Source organism: Tamandua tetradactyla, chromosome 2 (genome assembly GCF_023851605.1).
Source record: "Tamandua tetradactyla isolate mTamTet1 chromosome 2, mTamTet1.pri, whole genome shotgun sequence".
NCBI lineage: Eukaryota > Metazoa > Chordata > Mammalia > Pilosa > Myrmecophagidae > Tamandua > Tamandua tetradactyla.
Window position 1 is genome coordinate 27,447,337 of NC_135328.1, and position 23,192 is coordinate 27,470,528.

The following is a 23,192-nucleotide window of genomic DNA, read 5'->3' on the forward strand; positions in this document are numbered from 1 at the left end:
AAGCTGAAGTTACTTATGGCATGCTCATCTAACAGTTGTGATGACATATTTTGTGGTTAAATCAGATGTGTTACATGTTCATTGTTAAGATACTTGTTTAAATTGCTTCATTTTGGGTTTGATACATACATTGCTATTCAGAGTTCTTTGCTCCTTTTGTGGGGACGGTATGTCCATTTTTTGAAAAAAAGTTTTCACAGGTTTTTCACGTACAAACATTCAGTGCTTCATGATCTCAGAAAGTACTCAAGAAGCATATGAAAGTTTGGGAAATATCCAAAATCTTTCTGACCTGAAAGTGATAGATTTAGATGGAAGCTGAGCAGAAAAAGAGATAACTCTCTATTTTCCCTACTATTTGAAGCAGAAAATCGTCAGACACTTTTTAGAATTTTCTAGAACTTTGGTTATTTTTTTTCTTTCTTCAGCACTTTAAGCTTTCAATTAATATTGAAGGAAGAAAATATCATAAAAACATTTTTCAGGGATGACCAAAGCCCATGATGGGTTGGAACAACTGGAAAGGGCCAGCCAAGCATTTGGATGAATATCCCTTAGAAAAATCTACCTCACAATCTCTTGAGGAAAATAAAATCCTTGGGATACTCCCTGTACTCTTTGGTTTGGCGGATCAGAAATACATCAACATTCTTTATAGCACTATCATGAAATTTCTAGTTTTGGTTTTTGGTGAAAATAAGAAATCACAATGCAATAACAAATGCAAACAAAATCAAATTGCAAAAGATAAATAAATTTCCCAATGTCAGCCAGCATTTCAATTATTCAAAAGTCAGCACACGGACTAACACTTCACCAAAACATTTCAACATACAGAAAAATAAAACATGACGCCACGTTCAGATTCACATACTAGGTGCTGATGTCAACTTACTTGGGCTCCCCTGGCCCTTTCATGAATAGCTTCATGTGTAATCGGGGATGTGGGAAGAGAGAAGGGGTTACTAAATCAGTGCCTTCTACCCCAAGCACTGAGGAGTGACTCAAAAGGAAACTGACCAGTAGAGCGCCATAACAGCCAGACACTTAACCAACGCCATCTTGTTTAACCCTGCCACACCCCATGAGATAAATTCCCTTTAGACAAAAGGAAGAGACCAGAGCTCAGAGAACTCAAGCAACTTGCAGAGGATCACTTAGGACCACAGACCAGGAACAGCAGTAAGGTAAAATTCATTTCTGTTGAAAACCATTCCCCCCTACAGGCATTCTGAACCTGTCACACCCTGAGCCAAAGGCTATCAGCCAGCAGAAAGCAAAAATGCCTCTTTTGTGATCAATGTTTGAGCTAGCACACATCAGAAAATGGGTTTGGACTCTGACATTCTGACTCCAAGACCAGAGATTCTTTCACCTCCCTTAGCAGTTTGGGAATGGATCAGAAGATCTCTAAAGCACTGCAGATACTCTAGCACCCCTGTTCCCCTATTCAGTCTGAGTTCAAAAGGGAAGAGCTGTTTCTCTGAACACATTCACTTTCTGGGTGTGTCTACCCAGGAAACGTTCAGCTCTCCCACATCTGCAGTGCTCCACTTAAGTCACACATAGACCTCTAAACTCAAAATAATTATTTCCTTGGCTTCAATGCCCACAGCACTATGGAGAGAGCCTGCCATGGCTGTCCATTTGTTTTTCAAAGAGCTGCTCCATTCTGGATATGGTGTTAATGGATTGTAATGAGAAAATTCAAAAGACAATTGCTGTTCCCCAGGCACCAAAATCTCATATTTTAAACCTTTGTAATTAATCATTCAACAGGTATACTACCAATGAGACCTGCCAAAATATAAACAATAACCTGTCAAAGTACAGAGCTCTAGAGGAAAAGAAAAACAACAATTTATCCAGCGATCCAAAACCAACAGAAAAAGATACAACTAACTAGTGGGAAAACTGACAGGGTAAATTTTACTCAAATTTATTTAGACCAAATGGTCTTTAGATGTGGTTAGCTTTATTGATCTACTGTTGCCAGGAGGAAGAAGGTTTATATGAATTAGTCTGAAAAACATTTGTTGTATCTAATAGGTTTTACCAGAATTTAAATGATCAGTTTTAAACACTATGGTCAATAGTTTAACATGGCTGAACTACTTTGGATTACAGTTTGCAAAGAAATCAACCTGACATGCTTCAGGATGCAGCTTCTCAAAATCTAATGCTGTACTGGAACCACAATGATGCATTTTAAGAAGTGGGGTGGACAATTGATCATTCCCGACCTCAGCTTTTTTCCAAACTAAACATTCAATCATGTTTAGGTCATTCTTATCCATTCATGAGCACCTATTTGGAGCCAGGCTCCATGAGTGGCACTGAGAATGCAGAAATGACCAAGGCATGGCCCCTTTCTCCAAAATGCACAAAGCCTAAAGGGGCACATAGCCAAATTAACCATCAAGTTCAAGACAGTCTGATGGCATAAGCCCAGAGAGCCCTGTGAACTCGAGGCTCAGAATCTTCTTCAAGCCACACTCAGGGATGGTTTTCAAGAAAATGCGGAGCTCAAACGCAGTCATGAAGAATAACCAGAAATTTAGCAGATAGAGGAGAAGAGGATCACAGGGGAGGTGAATGGTATGTGAAAAGGCACAGAGGTATGAGATAGCATTCTACGTTTGAGTTTCTGGTTCTCTTTTCCTAATGGAAGGCTGGATGGCTCCTGAGGAGCCGAGATGTGGGAAGCAATGTCTCTTAGATCTGTAATTTTACTGAAGTCAAGGGAACATGCAAAATCAGATTCCAGGGGGCAGACAGAGATCCTGAGAAAGTTATCAGGGAGCAAAGTATGAGGACATGGAACCTGAGAGTCAGGAGATTGTAAAGGGCAATATGTTGAACAGGCAAGAGGGTGGTGCCAGGGAGAACATTTTATATGCTTTCTGCTGCAAGATATGAGTCGGCTCTGGTTAAAATGCCAGAGTCAGTTTGTTCATAGGAATTGTCATTTAATCTGTGTCTCAGAGCCCAGGCAGAAAACACTCGAGGTATTCAAAGAGAGGAAATTTAATAGCGGAATTACTTACACATATGCTTGAGAAGCCAGGCAGGGAGCAGTGAGGCAATCTTAGGTTAGTAACAGCAGAAAGCTTCTACTGCTCCTATGGCTGGAGGGAGCCCAGTGGACAGTGTCAGCAGGTAAACACTCAATCCTGTCCAGCAGGGCCTGGAGTCTTGGAGGGGATGTAATTGCTGCTGGAGAAGCTACCCAAATAGAGATAGGGAAATAAATAGCCTGGATGACCCCCTCCTCCTGACCTCCTGCCAATCTTCTGCCCCACCCCACTGCCCACCCCCCATTGACCAAACCTATCTAGAAACCAGAGAGTCCTGGGAAATGTAGTTCCCTGTGGCCCTGCGATACAGAACAGAGAGAAAAGGGCAGGAAGAGCATGTGAGAACAAAAGGGAAAATAACCAGCCGAGTGAGGGATAAGACAGTAAATGTAGGGGGAACCCGATCAGGAAGTATCCTTTTTGGATTTTATTCTTAGGGCAACAGAGAGCAAATTAAAAAATTGACGCATAGTCAGCTTGGTGTCACATAAAGATTGCTTTGGCTGTGTGTGAACACCAGAGAGACTTTAGGAAGCCAGGAGATTTTGTGATAGACTCAGAGAAAGCGGACAACAGTAGAGTTTGTGGTCATAGGGTCAGGGGATGCCAAGGGTCAAGGTAAGTAGGACTTGGGGTCTCGATCAAATATCACAATGAGAGTGATCAAAAGCCGTCCCTGAAAATAATCACTATGACTATATGAACACTGAAGCTGACATCTAACGGAACAAAATACCACATTGGGCTTTTACACTTAAACTCACTCATGCAGCAGGATTTCACTTCCTGGCCCCTTTGAGGCTAGGCAGAGTCATGTGACCAGACCTGGCTAATGAATTAAAAGCAAAAGTGGCATGCATCGCTTCCATGCCCAGACACTAAATTGTCCATTGTGAGATCCTCCAGAATTCCCACTCTCACTCCGCCAGAACCGCCAGCAACATTTTGGATGGTGGCTGCTTCATCAGCCTGGGTCCTCAAGTCAAGAGAATCCCCGAGAAAACACACAAAACCCCCAGAAAACACAGAAAAGCACGGGCAAGAATTAAACCTTTGTTGCTATAAAACACCAAGATTTTAGAATTCTTGCTACTGTAGTACAACCTAGCCAATCTTGTCTGATGCAATAGCCATGTGTCTTTGGCAAACCATTCTGAGCCTCAGTTTCCTCCTCTGTAAAAATGGGATTATTGATACCCCTCTCATTAGATTATTATAATAATTAAATAAGCCAATGTATGTAAAAGTGCTCTGTAAACTGACATCTGTTTTTCTTCATTCAGTAAACTGAAGGTATTCCTATTGCTTATTTAAAAGGGTACAGACAGAAAGAGAATTCTTACCCAATGCTACCTTTTTTCCTCACTTAAAAGAAAACTTTATTTTCCATTTTGATCGCTCTCCTATACTGATTGCAGGGTCTTTAGGTGAAACTCTGTATGCCTCAAGTGAAGATTCCAGAAAGATCCGCCTTATACCTTGCTGACACAATATAAACAGACCTCCAGCACATCTGAGCCCCCTTTGATGAGTCTCTCAGAAATGTGTACATCTCTACCTGAGGAGACATGCCACTGTCAGTTTAGCCTAGAACAGAACTTCTTTTAATATGTAATTCTCGCCCACCCCAGCAGCCCCACACAGAACGTCATTATGGGCAACATGGCTGTATTTTCTGAAACTCGAGGTAGATAGATGGCCTGACAACCAAAAGTGTAAAGGCAGAATATTGTAAATGGAGCCTATCATGGAATATTTGGTTATACGATAGCTAGGAGATATTCAATCATTCATTCATTCAACAAACACTTACTGAGTCCCTACTATGTGCAGGGACTGCAAATGGTAAACAAATACCATCTTTTCCCTCAAGTTACTTACCATCAGGATGGGGAGAGAGCTGTTAGTGAAATGATCACAGATACACATAAACTTGTAACTGTGATAAAGGAATAAACAGCTATAATGTGATGAAAGTGTCATTTGACTTAGTCATGGAGGCCAAGAAAGTTCTTCCACAGGAATTAATGCTTAAGCTGAGATTCAAAGGTAACTAAACAGAGAGGAGAGTGTGCCATGCAGAAGGAAAGCATGTGCAAAGGCACTGTGGCAGGATGAGTAGAAGGAACTGAAAAAAAGCTAGTACAGAGAACACTAGGAGGAAAATGATAGGCAGTGTAGTAGGAGCCACAGAAGAGCTAGGAGGGCATGCTTAGCATGATGTCCTTATACCAAGAGCAATGAGAAGCCACTGGAAGGATACACAGAGGTGCAGAAATACATCAATCTGACCCTGAGTGGCAGAATGTCTGGCAGGAGGACAAAGCATGTACAAAAGTAGCAATAAATTAAAGAAGATGCTAGATTGGTAAACTCTCCAAAGTCAGGGATCTTTGTTCACTGATTTCCCTGAAAACCTAGACTAGTGCTTAGCTCATGAGAGGAATTCAATAAACACTAGTTGAATGAAAAATGAAGTGGACCTTTGAGGGACCAGAAGAGGGAGCATCACTTGAAGACATCAAGGAGGGCATCCTGGAAGAAGCAGCATATGATTGCATCTTAAAGACCAGGTAGCATCAAGATATGTAGAGACAAAGGGTTCAAGTGTTTCAGAAGGTACCTTGAGCAAAGGCAGAGAGGTCACAAAGCCAGGACGGGGTGAGCAGTTCACTTTGGCTACAGTATGGGCTGCATGAAGGGAAGTCACAGGAGGTAAGACTGCAAAGGTAGGCTAAGGTTACAACTTAGAATGCTACCTTGGATGCCAAAATCATTTCTCAAGTTTCTCCACAGATCTTCTCTTGGCACTTGATGTTCCTACTCACGGGAACACTGTGTGCCATGGTGGGGGAAGGAGACAGGCAGCCAGGAAATTCAACTCTTGTGAAGCAAGAACTCTCCACCAGTGTGATGATAGATTTTTTTTGTTTGTTTTTATTTGGGAATTCCAGCATGTGAGCCAATCCTCCTAGCGCAGCCCCCAGGGAGCCACCGGGACCATCTTTCTTTTATCTGACACATGGATCTCACCCCAGCCTGCACTTGTTCTACCCTTTGGGAGGCAGCAGAGGGGATGTGGAGCTGAATAAACGTAATCAGGAATTCCAGGCACCAGCCAGGAGCATGTGCCGCAGCTCAGTCATGCACAACTTCTAAAGAAGTGTTTCTCCCATGGAGACTCCAGACCTTGTCTACTTGCCACTGCTAATATATGTTGAACTGCACTTGGAAACGTTAGAGCTGTTGGAATGAATTTCTGATCATAAGAGTTATGAGTGTTAGTTGGAGGCAGGAATGTTTTTTCTGCATGTAGATGTATCTCATACCTTTCTTAATTTGTAGATATTGGGCTCATTAAAAGAATGACCGAATGGAAGTCAGGGGCATTGGATGGAGACCCCGGTTTGCCACAAACTACGCTACGACTTCGTCACTTAACTTTTTTCAGTCTCCTCGCCTGTTAAAAAATAATAATAATGAAGTAGGGTGCAGAGGCAAGGGGCAGGGATAATGGGAGGCCTGCTGTGTGCCAAAGTCTTTCATTATGAAAGGAGAATTTGGGTGAGGTAGGATTGGGGCAGCAGAAAGTACATAGGAATTGGACCTGAAGGGATACAGACTGTGCAACAGGACTGGATACAAAAACTCAAAAATGGACAGCACAATGCTACCCAATTGTAATGTAATTATGTTAAAACACTGAATGAAGCTGCATCTGAGCTATAGATTTTTTTTTATATTTTTTGTATTTTTTATTTTTATTTTTTTCTCTATATTATCATTTTATTTCTTTTTCTGTTGTCTTGCTATTTCTTTTTCTAAATCGATGCAAATGTACTAAGAAATGATGATAATACATCTATGTGATGATATTAAGAATTACTGATTGCATATGTAGAATGGAATGATTTCTAAATGTTGTGTTAGTTAATTTTTTTTTTAATTAATAAAAAAAAAAAGAAAGAAACTACATAGGACGTGGAAGCAGAATCCAGAGTTCCAGTCCTCTGCTCACCAGGCAAGCTCGATTGAGTGCTCACTATGTGTCTATTCGAAATGCTGCACAAGTATTTAACCCAGCTAATCCTTGTAACTATCTCCATGAGGGGAATTAGCCCATTTTACAGATGAATAAAATGAGGCACAGAGATGCTAACATGTGGTTAGCAGAAGTGTACACCACTACATTCTTCTGGGCTGCAAGGAAGATGGTAACTCACCACACCTCTCGTGAACCTCAGTTTTCCCATGTGTATATGCAAAATAATAATACTTTATGGATTTTTATGCAAATTAAATGAGATATCAGATTCAGAAATGTTTCATTGGCTGTAAAACTATTATATAAAGAAGGGTTGGGAAAAAACTTCAGTCAAACTATAGGCTAACGTCTAAAGGTCCTTCCAGTTCCAATTCAACAACGACAATTACATCATAATAACAATTACCATCTATTGAGCATCTACTATGCTGCAATTATACAAGATAAATACCATTACCCTTATTTTTCAGAAAAGAAAACTGAGGCAGCTAGTAAATGCTAGTGCATCACTCTGGAGGATTTGAACCCAAGTCTGCTCCTGCGGCCCATGCTCTTAAGATTCCATGCAGATGTCCTCCCAGAAGAGCCCAGTAATCTTCACACAAATAGAGATTTATTGATAAATTAAGCTAATAACCTCACCCAACATGTTTCTAGAACTCTTTGATCTCAAAGTCCCCTTGGAATGAGGGAGGAGAAAGATCCCCCAGATCATTCTGTGGGGAAAACAGATGTCCTAACATTCAGGACATACCGATAATTGACTTGACTTCTATTGTCATGGGATAGGCCTCTGCTATAGGGACCTGGTTTTTTCTTTATGCTCACACAGTCCCCAGCCAGTCTGGGGAATCAAACCAAACACCCACTGAACTTGCATGTAACCAGCCAAGATGATTCTGTGTGTTCCAATTGGCCCAGACATATGACCTGTATCAAGAGGGTGCTAAAGGTACAGACAGCCCACCCAAGTGTGTCTCCCTAGGGAAGATGGATGAAGGCAGACCTGGTACAGCGGCCTGAGCCAGCACTCCCAACATCCCTGATGAGAGACCAATTTTGTGCAGTGTAAAGACTAAGCTTTCAGAGCCAGATGGAATGAGGTATTTTAATTTCCATCCCACTTACCAGTGTTATGTCCTTGGGTGAAAGACTTACCTATCAGAATCTCAGTTTCCTCATCTGTAAAGTGAGGATAGTCATATCTGTTTCACAGGGTTGCTAGGAGGACTGCCTGAGGCAAGATATGTAATGTTCCTGGCACACAGTAGGTACCCAATAAATGTTCTTCATCTCCCCTTCCCTACTGAGGGCTCTCTTCTAACATTTAGATCCTGATCAGAAGGTAAGAGAGTCAGGAAGAACTATCTCACACTCCAGAGGCAGGAGAACCACTGAGTAGAGCCAAGGTCCAGTGGGTCCTGAACTCAGTGGAGCCAGGAAGGGTGGGAGTCTCTGAGTCACTGGGAAATGCTCTATATGAAGACAGGGATGGAGCTAACACTACTGACTTACACCACTCCCTGTCCCACCATCTTCTCCTCATGTACATGAGAGGTACTTATCGAAAAGATGTCCCAGACACTGAACCAAGCATCTGGGAGAGTATTGTAAACTACAGCACAGACATTTATAACTCTGAGATACTGGTCTGAGATCCTGGCCAGAGCATGCTCACTAACTTTTCTATTAAGTTATCTATAAAAGGTCTTAAGGAATTGGAAATGATGAAATATCAGACTGATGAAATGGGGGTGGAGTTCTTTCTGGTATTTTTCACAATATACTCCAAATTCAGTTCCATCTGTAATCTTATTGTGACCCACATTCTTAGCTAACCATGGCTAAGGCACTGTCTTGCTATCAGATTGCATCATGAAGTACAGTGATGCCTCTTCCTTCCTTGGTGGGCTGTTTCAGGAGGATGTGGACAAAGATGAACATGTTCAAAGCAGAGGACACAGGATGTTAAGTCTGTAGAAAAGAAGACTTGGTTTTGGGAGCATGCACCTTATTTCCAATATGAGAACAGCTGGAGAATGGAGGAGGAAGCAGGCTGACTGTGTTAGAGAGGCCAAGGGGTACACATCTTGGTAGAAGTTCACTGGCACATCTCCAGTGCTTATCACTATGCTTGGCCCTGTCAATATTTAATACAGATTTGCTGGATTCCATCGAATTGAATGGAGAACTTTTGGGAAGTGAGGTTCCTTCTCAATGGGATGGGATGGGATGGGATGGGATGGGATGGGTGTGCAAGCTAAGATGCCATGAATTAGGACAAGGGAGGCTGGACTGGACAACCATGAAGGCAACTCTCAATGCTGAGTTTCTATGCCCTTGGTTCGAAGGGATAAAGGATTTTCCCTATGCCTTCCTGCTCCCTCCATGCAAGCCAATCCAGGCAACACCCATGTTTTGGGATCCAAATAATGTACAGGATTTGGGATGGAAGCCTGGGCAGGCTCCCCGAAACACTTTGTACATGGCTGCTGATGGACTGCTTGTACTGCCGGAAAGTTTGGGGAGTGCCTGATGGGCCCCGCAGTGGGACTGAGGCCATCCATCCACAGGGGGCTGCCTGAGGGGTCAAGTGCCTCACTGCTCTCTGGGTGGCCACTTGGGCCCAAGGGGGCATCTTTCCTCTCACCTAGATAGGGAGTCAGGCTGGAAAGTAGAAGGGATCATTCCTTTGAGCTCTCACTTAGCGGCTGCCTATCAGGAGTCCTACAGAGGAAAGGGAGGGGGAACTATAAGCAGCTTCTCCCCTCATATTAGAAAATGCTCTCTACTGGTTGCACCCCGAAAACAGCATATAGAAAATAATGTCAGAGGCCATCTCTAAATGTTCTCATTAGGGTGAAGGCAAAGGGCTAATCCCTGAGAGGAGTGAAAATGAAAAAACAGTTTTCTTTGTTAACTGTTGCCTCCAATCTGTCATCCCGAAGCTGTGCAGAAATTTGCAGGGAGCTCTTGAAAAGGAAAAAATTTCATGCTGGGTGGTCAGGTTGGTTTCAGCGCGTGATCAGGGCAGTCAATGGCAATAATGTTCAGTAACAAGCATGAGCACGAAAAAAGGAATCTGACAAATGCTGACAAAAAAAAAAAGCTCAGAATTATAATGTGTTATAACTGCTGTGCTCTGCCATGTTTACTTAAGTTTTTAATCTCTCCCTCCTCCCAATCTCCCTCTGCATTTTGAGAAGGAAATACTTTAAAATTTTGTTTTCATATCCTATACCCCGGCTGAGATTCCAAGGCTGTCAGCAGCATTACCTAACGCAGAAAGACTTGGGAAGAACATTTGAAGACCAACGAAAAGCAAGGCATCAAACGCTGCCGAGAGAATAGAAGAGAGCTTGCCCACATCATCCCCATTATTACCATTATTATAATAATCACTTCCTCTTTAGTTTAAAGGAGAGCAATAATTTTTCTTTTGGTGTGTTTCTGTAAAGCAGCTTATGCAGCTTTTAAAAACTATTAACCATCCAGGGAGAAAGAAAATGAAGAATTAGTCACCTTTATTACTAAATGAATTAAATAGCCAATAACTGCCCTTGACTTGGGTAGGGCAGCAAAATGGAGCAGGAAGTTGGGACTTCGGAGAAGCAGAAGTCAAGTCCCAGTTCTCTGGGCACTGGCAGTGTTGTACAGGGCAGGCTCCCTAACCCTAAGGTGCCCTGTCTAAAAAATGGGAATGGAAGCTTCTTCTTGGCCTAAGGATTATTGTGAGGACCAGTTTGGAACCCTAGGTATGAAATACCCTTACCAACCAGACTACATTCTGCAAACGCTTGGCATAACAGACATAAACAAGATGGTGGCCCTTGACTGCTAGTTCACGGTAAATAATGTTGTAGGCATTTTTAGTAATAAAAAAACGTGGTGTGCGGTGATAATGAGACTAAGCCTAGGAAATCAGGTCTGCATGCTGTTGAAATGTTTTAAATACATTCCTTCCCTGAGTCACTGGACACCTCTTCTGGGCTGGCATGTGTGCAGCACTGAGGAGACCAAGGCACAGGTCCTGCTGTCCAGGAGCCCACAGGCTGGGGAAGGAACCAGAAGAGGGGGGACAGGTGTTTACCACAGTGTGTACTGGGGTCTGAGGTAAACCCAGAGGAAGCACCCGAACCGGAATTAGATGTCCAGGGCAAATTCTTCTCAAATATATTTGATTTTCGGAATCCAAGGACCCATACCCACAAGCAGAGCAAGTCCCTTCTATTTTGCACCCAGAGTGAAGAGGTCTGCCTTCCATTTTTGTCCCAGGTGTCAGCAGGCCATAGGACATTTGCTGGGCATCATCTTGTCTCTGCACTTGTCTCTTGGATGCACTTGTTATCCCCACCTACTCGCTGGGCTTGTCTTTTTCTGCAGGACTGTCAGCTTCCAGGTCCAGCAATGGAAGGAAATAGGAGTGGAGGCCACTGCTAATGTAAGGCTTAAACTCTCAGAGCCCAATTCCACTCAGAGCTGTCCACTCACACCTTCCAGGGGCAGTGCCTGGGAGTGTCCGGGAGGAAGAATGAAGCCTCAACCACTGTCAGAGAACTACTCCTCCCACCTGCTCCCTCTGTCATTTGGGCCAGCAGGATTAGGGTTTGCCTTGAAGTCTGCCTGGGGAATGCCCTATTTCCCAAACACAGCATGCAATTATAACCAAGGGAGGTCACAAGCCATGATCTTGTGAGCAAATAATGCTGTCACTGGAGGATAGGAAGCTAATGATTTATGTTGTTCCCTCTAACCCCTTACTTTCACAAAGCCCCATTACTCAGACCTGTGACAAAAGTCTAAATAAGCTAGGGCCCCTCTCATACACAAGCCATGACACGATGAAATGTGTGTGGCTTTTGCCTTCTGATTAGAATTCTCTATTTCCACTTCACTGCCTGGTGGAAGATTCTTTTCATCCCATAAGGCCTGGCTCCAAACTCATCTCTCTATTGTCTACACGAATATACCTCCATTGAGCTACAGCACCAAGCTCTGACCTACCATAGGCCAACTGCATAGAGGCTGGGCATATTTGATGCCATAAAGAAGGAGGAGTTCTTTAAACAAAGAAGAAAATGGGAAGGGGTATTAGGTTGGCAATAAATAGTGCCTGTCAACAAAATATTGCATCCTATACCCATCATCATCACTTCATAGTGATCATGAGATATTTTAGCATATTAAAGATTTATAAATTTTGTCCAATCCAAATTTTCCCACACTTTCTCAGTGACCAAAGGATGGATGCTTCCTTAACCTTCTTATAAAACCTATTAACATCTGTGGGAAACATTAGCACAGTACATTTGAGCTTCATAACATTCCTGAGAAATAGGAATTATTTCCATTTTATAGATGATCAACAAAGTGAGGCATCAAGTGATTAAATGATTTGCAAATGTCCCCAGCTAGAAAGTAGAAGGAAACCAGGACCAGAACCCAAGTCTTCCAATTGCAAATCTAGGTATTTTTCTATTAAAACCAGCTAGATTGAGAAAAAAAGAAACTAAAAGAAGAAAGACCTGCAAAAACAGAGAGGAAATGAAGGAAAAGGATACCCTTCTGTTAAGGATCAATCTAAGTCAGCAGGTAAAGGACAAAGAGCTGGTATTAGTGGCCCCACATTATTGGAAAGTAGCAGGGGACTGAATAAGGTAAGGGATTCAAGGAATGGGTAAAGGTGATTCCATGATTTCTTTCTTTCCTACATTGGTGCAACCACTTGGGTGTTCATGTAATAAATTATGATTAAGCATCTGCTCTGGTTCAGTATCTTGGTATCCATACTGGATATCAAGGAAAGGACACAGCCCTTGGCTTCCAGCAGCTTCCAATCTCCCCATGCACCCTGAGTCTAGCTACACAAAGCTGCTGACCATGCCCCGAACACCCAGGTGTCTGTCGGGCTATTTTCCAAGCCTAGCCATATGGCCCACTTTAAATGCAGGCTGCCCAGCTTCCCAAGGGCAATATGGCTGTTGGAGCCCCTCTGAGTCCCTTCTCAGGCTGCTCTGGCCTTGGCTGCAGTCTGAATGCTGTGTGCTATGTAAGGGAGTTTACATTCAGAGCCCATTGTCCAGGGAAGACAGAACCAGGGAAGTCCCCATGGTATGAAGAGACTGCCAACTTTCCAAAACTACCTTGACCTACTTACAACTTAAAGCAAGGAGACCTGGACACAGCCATGCAATGATGCAGAAAGATGCAAACTGATCATGGTGGTAACCCTTGTAGAGGAGAAATGAGTGAAGAGAAGGGATGGAGCATGTATGGAAACAAGCCTAGAAAAAAGGGCTCTAAACAAGAATGTGTAGCTTTGTAGCCTGACCCAGGTAGCCTCCATTGACCTTAGGTTTCTGCACAGGAGGTTCTATTGTGGGGCCAGAATTGTCTCTCCAAACTGTCCTACCTTATCTGCTATGCTTTCATGTGCTCCAAGTGACTTCCAAGGATTCATTTCCTTTCCTTGCCAATCTGGCTTTACAACATAATGCATAGGAGCATGGTCTATGAGATTAAACACTGCAGGATTCAAAACCTAGCACCACCATTTTCTTAGCAACCTTAGACAACTGACATAATCTTTTGGGAGCCCAGTTTCCTCATCTTTAAAACTGTAACATAGATAAATGATAATACTACAAGATGGTTGCAGGGATTAGATGAAATAATTCACAGGAAGTAGCCCTCAATAAACAGAGGTTATTATTAGCAATATGTTTTTACTGTTGCTTCCTTGATACAGTGCCTGGCTTGCCCTAGATGGAACGTATTGTTCTATCTTATAAATACAGGCATTTATGCTGAGATTCAAAATCACGACTATGAGAGGTAAGAGTTAACTCAGCATAAGAGTGACCCTGCTAAGGCCTAGGGGCACTGTCAAGATGATGTTCTCAAACTCAAAGTCTTAGGCCAGTTCCCAATGCCCTTAATACCTAGAAACTTTCACCCCACTCTGAGCCCCACCCTCACCCCAGTGGCCAGGCACTCTTGCCTCTGAAAGCTCTCTATGGCTTTCTTTGCTTCAATGAACTGCAATGCCCTTTATGTGAATGCTTCTCCTGCCAGAGTAGCAGCAGCTAGAGGCCAAGGCATATGTCCTCCCCATCTCTGAAGCTCATCTACTATCTACCGAATAGAAAAATGACTTTAGCAGGGAGGTAATCAATGAAGAATCACTGTGAGTCAGTGAATGAATCACTGATTGAGTCCATGAACGACAACATTTGATGAGAACAGAATGGAAGAAGACTTTAGTCTCCTTTGTACCTTGTCTTACCAATTCTAATTACTTCTTCTCCCCATTTTCCTATCTTGTCCTCTTCTTCCCATGCCTCTTTTTCACCTTTCCCTTCCCCTCTGCCTCCTACTCTCACAGCCCAAAGTGAGGAGATCAGTGAGGGGCGATGAGTATTGTATGGGCTGCTGGCAGCATTCATCAGCCCAGAGTTCTGGAGATCATCACCAAGCCAAACCTAGGCTGTCTATGAAGCACCTCAGTTTTATAAATAAATAACACAAGGAACATGTGATTAAGTTATCAAAGGGATGCAAGATCCAGTCAGAGTCAGAGAAAGGACTAGGCCAGGACACCAACTACCTTACTTGGGATATCACATAAATCCTCCAAATCTCAGTGGTTTAAACTACAAAGGTTTCTTTCTTGGTTACGGCACGTGTCTACTCAGGTCAGCAGAAGGATCGGTTCCATCCAGTCACTCAGGGACCCAGACTAGCAAGGGAGCCAGCCATCACGTGTGACACCATTTTCTTTACACATGGCCTTGGGTTCATACCTCAAGGGAAGAAAGAGAATGGGGGACTCACCCTCACTTTTTTTTTAAATGTGACTCCCTATGTATATATATGCATTTCTCTATCTATCCATACACACAGGCAGAGGCAAATGAGTGTTATGTACATCATAGGGAATTTTGTTCACAATGTTTTTTTTGTGATTTTGGATACATGAACTGGGAATTGAACCTGGGTCTCCAGCATGGTAGGTGAGAATTCTACCACTGAGTTACCCAGGCACCTTCACCCTCACTTTTAAACATTTGGCTGGAAATGACATATGTTAATCCACTCACAGCCCACTGGCCAATCTAGTCAGTGGCCCACCTAACTGCAAGATGACTGGAACATAAGGTCCTCCAGGCTGCTCACAGAGGAAAGAAATTGATACTAGGTATGCAATCAGAAGTTACTACCACAAATTTTTAATTTGTGGAATAAACCGGAATACAGTGATAGCTAACTCATGTTTCCACAGATATAACTGGTAAAATTGAATTTAGTTCTAATCTTATTGAGGTAGAAAGAACGCTCAAGTGGAAATTTCACAACCACTGATCCCTGGAGTCACCTCTCTCTATTGGTTAGTTTTACTATGGCAGTGGCTCTCGATAACAATTGACAAAACCACCCAATCCGGTAACCAGCCAGGTGATTATCCCCTGATGCCAGGGGGAGCTCTAAAACCAAATTATACCTGGGGGTCAGGTCATTTACTGGCAATAAGCGATTTTGTGTAATATTTGAAATTTAATTCCTTTAATAAGCTTCTCAGGAAGTTGCCTCATTCAGAAAATCATGCAAGAAAACTGAAGAGAGAATGAGAAACAAAAAAGGGGAAAGCATTTACAGAGAAGCAAATCAGGAAAAGCAATTTTAAACTCGTTTGAAAGAGACTATGTAACTCCATTCACGGAAGTTACCTTTATCCTTCTGCGTGTGAATGACTAATGCAACCCAATTATGAGTGATGGAAAGACTGTGAACCAGGCAGCTATTCCAAATACATTAAAATGTTGCATTAGTGTCAGTGCATGTAATGAATTCCTCACTTTAAATTTAAACATCAAGACAGAGGAATTCAATTTAATAGAAAATAAGTTTCTCAGCCCCCCCACTAAATAAATGTCTTACAAATATTTTTTAAACATTGATATGAACAGATGCCAAATTAGCATCCTGGGGCACCCTACATGTCTCAGCCTAGTCCTGGGCACAACATAGCTCAGACAGAACTAAACTCTTTCTAGAAGGTAAAAGGAGGCATCCTGATGCGGGCAAAGGCATTGAACTTGGATACAGCAGTATATACTTACTGGCATGGCAAGTTACTAGCTTTAAGATCTTGGACAACTATGTAAACTAGCAAATGGCAATAACAATATGCTTACCTCTTAGGATTATTTATCTGGTGACATAAATATGTTACCATAGTTACAATATTTAGCATGAGACTGCTTGATAGATAACATGTCATTAGTGTCTAGGCCTTAATTGACTGATGATTGATTGTCACTGCAGGCAGGAGACAAGAGCTTGAGGAAAGCAATGTCAGGAAGTGGAACAATTCAACAAAATGTGCCTATGCTATTCTTTCTTTGAGTTAGAAATGCTAACACCTGCTACTGCTTACTTAACAACAGAGTGTAGAGGCAACCGAGATAAAGTGAACGAGAGAACGCTGAACTCTTAGAGAAAGAGGCACAAGAAAAATCCAAACTATACTATTGCTTGTCTTTGGTGAGTAACGATAGGGGACTTTCCCCATGAGGAAACAGCTCCCTGCACTTGAGGATGCACATTGTCCATATGAGGCAAGAGCTGTGCTGCTGACCTGTTTGCCAGTGTCAAACAGAATCTTGGCAATGCTTTCAGTTAACCGAGTTCATGAGGCTTAAAGACACTGCGTCAGATGAACAGGAAAACCCTGAGCGGTCCTCCCTCCTGAATTCTGAGCGTGGGAGTGACTGAACAGGTTTGGGGCGCTGAGTCGTCAGCAGCAAAAAAGAAATAAAACCTCTCTGTTTAGTTTTCACACTAGTTTGACGTTTCTGGGATTCCCCTTTTCTGTTCCCACTGTCAAAATGGCAGAGGTCGGGAAGAGTGAAGTGAGACAAAGTGTCAATGGCTGAGAGATTCCAAACAGAGTCGAGAGGTTATCCTGTAGGTTGTTCTTACACATTGAGTAGATATCACCTTGTTATTCAAGATGTAAAGGAGAGGCTGGAGGGAACTGCCTGAAAATGGAGCTGTGTTCCAGTAGCCATGTTTCTTGAAGATGATTGAATAATGATATAGCTTTCACAATGTGACTGTGCGATTGTGAAAACCTTGTGTCTGATGCTCCTTTTATCTACCTTGTCAACAGACAAGTAGAATATATGGAATAAAAATAAAGTCCAGCAAGAGTTAGAAACAGGGTAAGATAATGGGTAATTGAAGCTGAAGGGATTACAGACTGTGCAACAGGACTAGATACAAAAACTCAAAAATGGACAGCACAATAATACCTAATTGTAAAGTAATCATGTTAAAATACTGAATGAAGCTGCATCTGAGCTATAGGGTTTTTTTTGTTTTTTTTTTTTTTTTTTTTACTATTATTACTACTTTTATTTCTTTTCTCTATATTAACATTTTATATCTTTTTCTGTTGTGTTGCTAGTTCCTCTAAACCGATGCAAATGTACTAAGAAACGATGATCATGCATCTATGTAATGATGTTAAGAATTACTGAGTGCATATGTAGAATGGTATGATTTCTAAATGTTGGGTTAATTTCTTTTTTTTTTCCGTTAATAAAAAAAATCTTAAAAAATAAATAAATAAATAAATAATAGGGGGAACAAATGTTAAAATAAATTTAGTTTGAAATGCTAGTGATCAGTGAAAGCGAAGGATAAGGGGTATGGTAGGTATAATTTTTTTTTCTATTTTTGTTTTATTTCTTTTTCTGAATGGATGCAAACGTTCTAATGATAAATATGCAACTAAGTGATGATATTGTGAATTACTGATTATCTATGTTAATTTTTATTTTATTTGTTGTTTTTTTTTAATTACTAAATAAATTTTTTTTAAAAAAATGGCAGAGGTCCCCTCAACTCGGGAACGTGGATCCAAGACCACATTTTGGGGTCATTTATGTTTGGCATGTGGCCAAAGAGCAGTCCGAGAGCTGCCCTACTAGAGCCAACAAACAAGATTTCATTCAAATAAAAACCGGCCTTTTTACTTCCACAATGGGAAGAAACATCCAAGAAAGTTGGGGTCCGCACTTATTTACAGCCCACTTTGGCCAAGGGGGAAAAACATGTTTTCACACTTGCTCCAAATGATAGTGAACCTTCGCACAGGCCCACAGCCCAAAAGAGGCAGCTCGTAAAACCTGCTTAGAAACCTTGTCCATAAAATGAACTTGATTTCTCTAGGACCAATCCCTCCTGAAAATACCAGGCCAGATACTTACTGGAACTCTGAACAGCAGCACAGACCCAGGAATAACATGAGTCCCAGTTTTCAGAGAAGCTGAGGTCTTTGAGCACACCCCAACTCACTAATCCACGTGACTTATCTATAAGGTAATGAAAAATAGTCATCATTTTTTTCCAATTCTGCAGATTTTATGGGCTCCAGCACTTGCCTGGGTGACAGGACACGTTCATGGCACAGCCCCGCCTCTAGGACTGGCCAGACTCCTGGGAAATTGCCACTTTCCGGCAGGCTCTTGTGTCATCATATGGTCACTCACTTATTCACATGCTGGGCAAACGTTCATTGAAAGCTGATTCTGTGCCAAGCCCCAAATTATGTGCCAGCAAAGGAAAATGATTAAGGAAAGATCCAGCCCCAGAGAAATGTGCAGGCTGGAAGGGGGAGGCTGGAAAATCCCTAGATAATTAATTACAAAAAGGTCCTAGAACCACAGTCGATAAAACTGAGTGTTAAAGAGTGGGCCAGATATGGGGGAGCTCTGGGTTCAAATTCCAGCCTCACATTTGCAATTTTTTTCTATAGCACTTGTCACTTTCTAATATACTATATAATTTACTTATTTATCATTTACTATAACAATACACACACACACAAACACTAGACTATAAATTCAGTGAGGACAGGAATTTTTATTTGTTTGTTCATGGAAGTATGTCCAGACCTAAAACAGTACTTGGAATGTAATGTACTGAATAAATATCTGCTGAAGAAATGAATTATTTATATGTCCCTAGGAAATTTACTTAACCCCTGTGAGCCTCAGTTTCCTCATCCACAGTATAGGGCTAGTCGGGAGAATTGGGTTAAATAACATATATAAGCGCTCAGCACAGAGTTGGACAATAATAAACAAAACAAGTGGTAATTATCGTTAAGCACATCCAATGCAGCGGTGTCTACTGCTAAGGCAGCATTAACAAGCATTCATGATCTTGGCCTGGGGACACCAGGGAAGTCTGCTGTGTTACGCCTTGAAGAAGCAGTTGCGAATGGAGGACAGGAAAGGGACTCAAGGAAAGAAGAAGAGGAATTCAGTAGCCAACAGGCCTTCCTGCCGCCCTGAAGCCTACTATTCTAGAACACTAAACTCCATTTGTGTTCACAACCTTCTAGGCCTGTGCCCCCAAGGACTTCTGAACTTGAGGGATACCTTCTTCTGGATTGCTCTCAGGACTCAGCCTACAGCGAAAGTCCCGTAAATCCTCCTAGGCAAAGACAGATAAGCCTCCGAAGACATGGCAGAGCTGGGCCTCTCCGTCGGGGCCACACCGGGGCTGGATCCTGGGAGCTCTGTACAAACCCACAGAGGAGGCTGGCCGTGGAGCAACGGCAACCAGTGCAGCGAGAGGCTCTCGGCTGGATGACACACCTCTGATTCAGTCTGCCCCGACAAAGCTGGGGATTAAGTTTCCTTGCCTAAAGCTGCAAGGAGAAATCTGACACCCTTTACTGGCTACAAGTGGAACAGGCTTTATTAACCCAGCCTTAATTATATTCCATTTTGAGATTCAATAGTTTCGATTGCAACACCGCATGAAACCAGGGTGAGTTGCACCCCACGGGACTTGGTCCACAAACGGGATCAGGAAAGCGCCTCCAAGGCAGTGACCTGCTTGTGCCAGGTCGTCGGCAGCCAGGCGACCCGGCCCGGCCCGTGCCCAGCTCTGGGGGAGCCCCCGAGAGGGACCAATCTGGGGAGGGCGGGATTAGTCAGCGGGGCGACGTGAAGCCAGCCTCTATTTATGAAATAAATTATGTCTCGCTGTGAAAAGTTAGAAGCGAATGTGGAATGGTTTGCACGTAGTGCAAAGTTACCAGGAAAGCAGTGAACACAACTCTCTCCTCCCAGACAGAATTATTTTTCATCTGATCATCACACTCCTCTCTTATGCTCACTTAAAAAAAGATTTTTTACTTGCCAGCAGACGGATTAGAATTGATCTTACCTGAGGCAAAGGAGCTATTCTTAAACTATTTTTCTTGAAGAAAACATTTTTTTTTCCAAATACTTTGCCTGCCTTCCTACACTGTTCAAATAAGGCAACTGAGGCAGCTGATCGGTCCAAGGGCTGACGGTCTCCATTATAAAACTAAGAGCTATCAATCATTGAACATTCCCTGTATACCACACAATACAGTAAGGGTTTCACCTGCATTATGTCATTCAATCTTCACACTCACTTTATAAGAGGAACATATGCATTTCCACGTTTGTAGGTTCCATGCTCAGAAAAGGGCAGAAACGGGGCTCATGTGCAAACCTACATGAAACCTAAGCACCTCCACTAGGCTGCTGGATCTGGGTGGTTGGAGAGCGTGCCTGATTCATCTTGGGCTCCCCAGCGCCCACTGATATGCCTCAGTGAGGTGTGGTTAATGAATGGATTAAATTAATTGAGCAATTTGAAAGAACATTAGGCTGGGAACAAAGGGGCTAGTTGGAGGCCAGCTTGGAGAGCAATAAGCCTTATAGATATGAGCCAGGTATGTACCCTCTGGGTCTTGGCCTTCTTATTCGAACAATGAAGAGGTTGGACTAGATCATCTCTGGATGGCCTCTAATTCAGTTCCCCAAGTACCCCAATGTCCCCTCACCAGCTGGCTTCCAAAGCCTGCACTGGAAGCCTGTCTGCATCCCCACCTCCCAGAGCACCTCCCAATCTATGTTCACAAAATGCACCCTCAGCCTGACGGCACTGTGTCCGAAGCCCTGGCTAATCCTGGTTTGAAGGCATGTGTAGGAGTTCCTGCTAAGAACACAAAGCTGGCCACTACCTACAAAAGAGATGGACAGCCCACTCAGGTGCCAGGACTCTTTAACCTCTCAAAGGCAAAGGATGAGCCTTTGTGAACACAAGTGGGGATCACCTCTCAATCAGAAAGACATGCAAATGTCAAAAGAGCCTTCCTGGACATATGTGAGGGATTGAAAATTATCATCCACTTATGGTCACTAATGCACATTTACATCATTTTGCCACATTCAACAAATTATTTTTTAGTGCCAATCCTATATTAAGTACCAGGTGAGGCAAAGAGAATCATAAAGAGGACACAGGAAGTCATCCTTACCTTCAAAGAGTCCACAAGCTGGAGAGATACAGCTGTCATCCAAATCAGACTAGGAGGAGTGAATACTAAAGGTTTGAACAAAGGAAGGGCTAATTCTGATGAGGGAATGGAAAGGAGGAAGGGTGACAGGAAATTGAAGCTGGTTCTTCAGAGGCAGGACATTTGATTCAAACCTCAATAAAGGAATGGGTTTTGAAATACAGAAGTGAAGGAAGAAAGTTTACCATAGACAAATGATGAGCGAGCATTCGTTGCCTCGCTGTAGCATGTGCGTATGCACACGCACGTGGGTATCTACATCAGCATGTCCCTTTTTGTGCACAAGTGCATTCACTCCATCAGCTCTCCCTAGGCCTAGCCCAGTAGGCTCACCAACCATTCTCGCCCTGCCATTCTCACTTCCCAGAATGGCAACACGGAAACACATGTCGGTGTTAAGTACAATGTCAACCATATGCTTCTGCCTCATTTCTTTCTAGTTCATCAAAATTGTCTTTCACATTTGAGTTTGGGCAGCCAGAAGCCTTCCAAAAACAGTTTTCCCCCTTCTGACATCTAGGAAGTTGTCATCTTCCAAGGGGAAACACTGAAATCACAAACGATTCCAGGCTACTTCTAGAAGGGATTATATCTGCTTAGATTCACACACAAAGTTCAAGAAGGTGGAGAGTCTTCCAACTTGGGTCTATTGGTTTCTGCATGGTCCAGAGTGCTTTGCATTTTCCTCTATCTTAACAGTTATCATAAAATGTAATGTGAATGTATCATCATAAAAGGTAATACAGGGATCCAGTACAGGGGTCAGCAAACTATAGCCTGTGGTCCAAATCTAGCCCACCACCTGCTTTTGTTTTTTGGTTTTTTTCTTTATTTTTTTCACCACCTTTTTTCACATGGCCTGTGTGCTAAGACTGTTTTTTGCAGTTTTTAATGACTAAAAAGAAACAAAACGGGTGGGCCAGGATGATTCAGTGGCAGAGTTCTCACCTGTCATGCCAGAGACACGGGTTGTTCGATTCCTGGTGCCTGCCCACGTAAAAAAAAAAAAACAAAGAAGAATAATATTTTATTACATGTAAAAATTATACAAAATTCAAATGTCAGTGTCCATGAATTAAGTTTTATCAGAATAAACCATGTTCATTCATTTACATGTTATCTATGGCTACTTTAGAACCCACAAAGGCAGAGTTGAATAACTATAACAGGGACCATATGACCTGCAAACTTAAAATATGTACTATCTGGTCCTTTATAGAAAACATTTGCCAACACTTGCTCTCATATAATAGAATGTTCTCACTGAACTGGGACAATAAGATTTTTTTTAATAAGACTAGCTGCTGAAAAAGTTACAGTAGTTTTTATCTTCTAAGTGCCAAAGGATTGAATTTACTTTGGGTTGCTCTACGCTTTGTCCTTTGTTCTTGAAAAATAAATTCAGTGGGCCTTTAATTACCCAGATATAAAGTAATATACCCAGCCATTATATTTGAAGAAAAATGAAGTCACCATTAATCAGAATGTAAATGTTTATACTAAGACATAAAGAATTCTCTTGCTATATAAGTTAGATGTTTGTTTTAGCATAGCTCTGTCTCTGCAGGCTTTGTAACTTCTTTAGAGAAAATATTTCTTTTCTATATATAGTATTAATCTTCCCTATGATTGTATATTATGGCTTGTTCTTGGGGAAGGG

The 23,192-nt window shown here is 42.3% G+C and overlaps 1 long non-coding RNA gene across 2 annotated transcripts in view; it reads right to left on the minus strand.

Annotated features, from left to right (window-relative positions):
• Window positions 1-23,192, minus strand: part of LOC143659467 (uncharacterized) — a 234,427-nt gene that overhangs the window by 210,462 nt on the left and 773 nt on the right. For both annotated transcript variants that reach the window (XR_013163564.1, XR_013163563.1), the window contains exon 2: window positions 22,481-22,519. This is a non-coding gene — a long non-coding RNA (uncharacterized LOC143659467). The remainder of the gene's footprint in view (window positions 1-22,480; window positions 22,520-23,192) is intronic.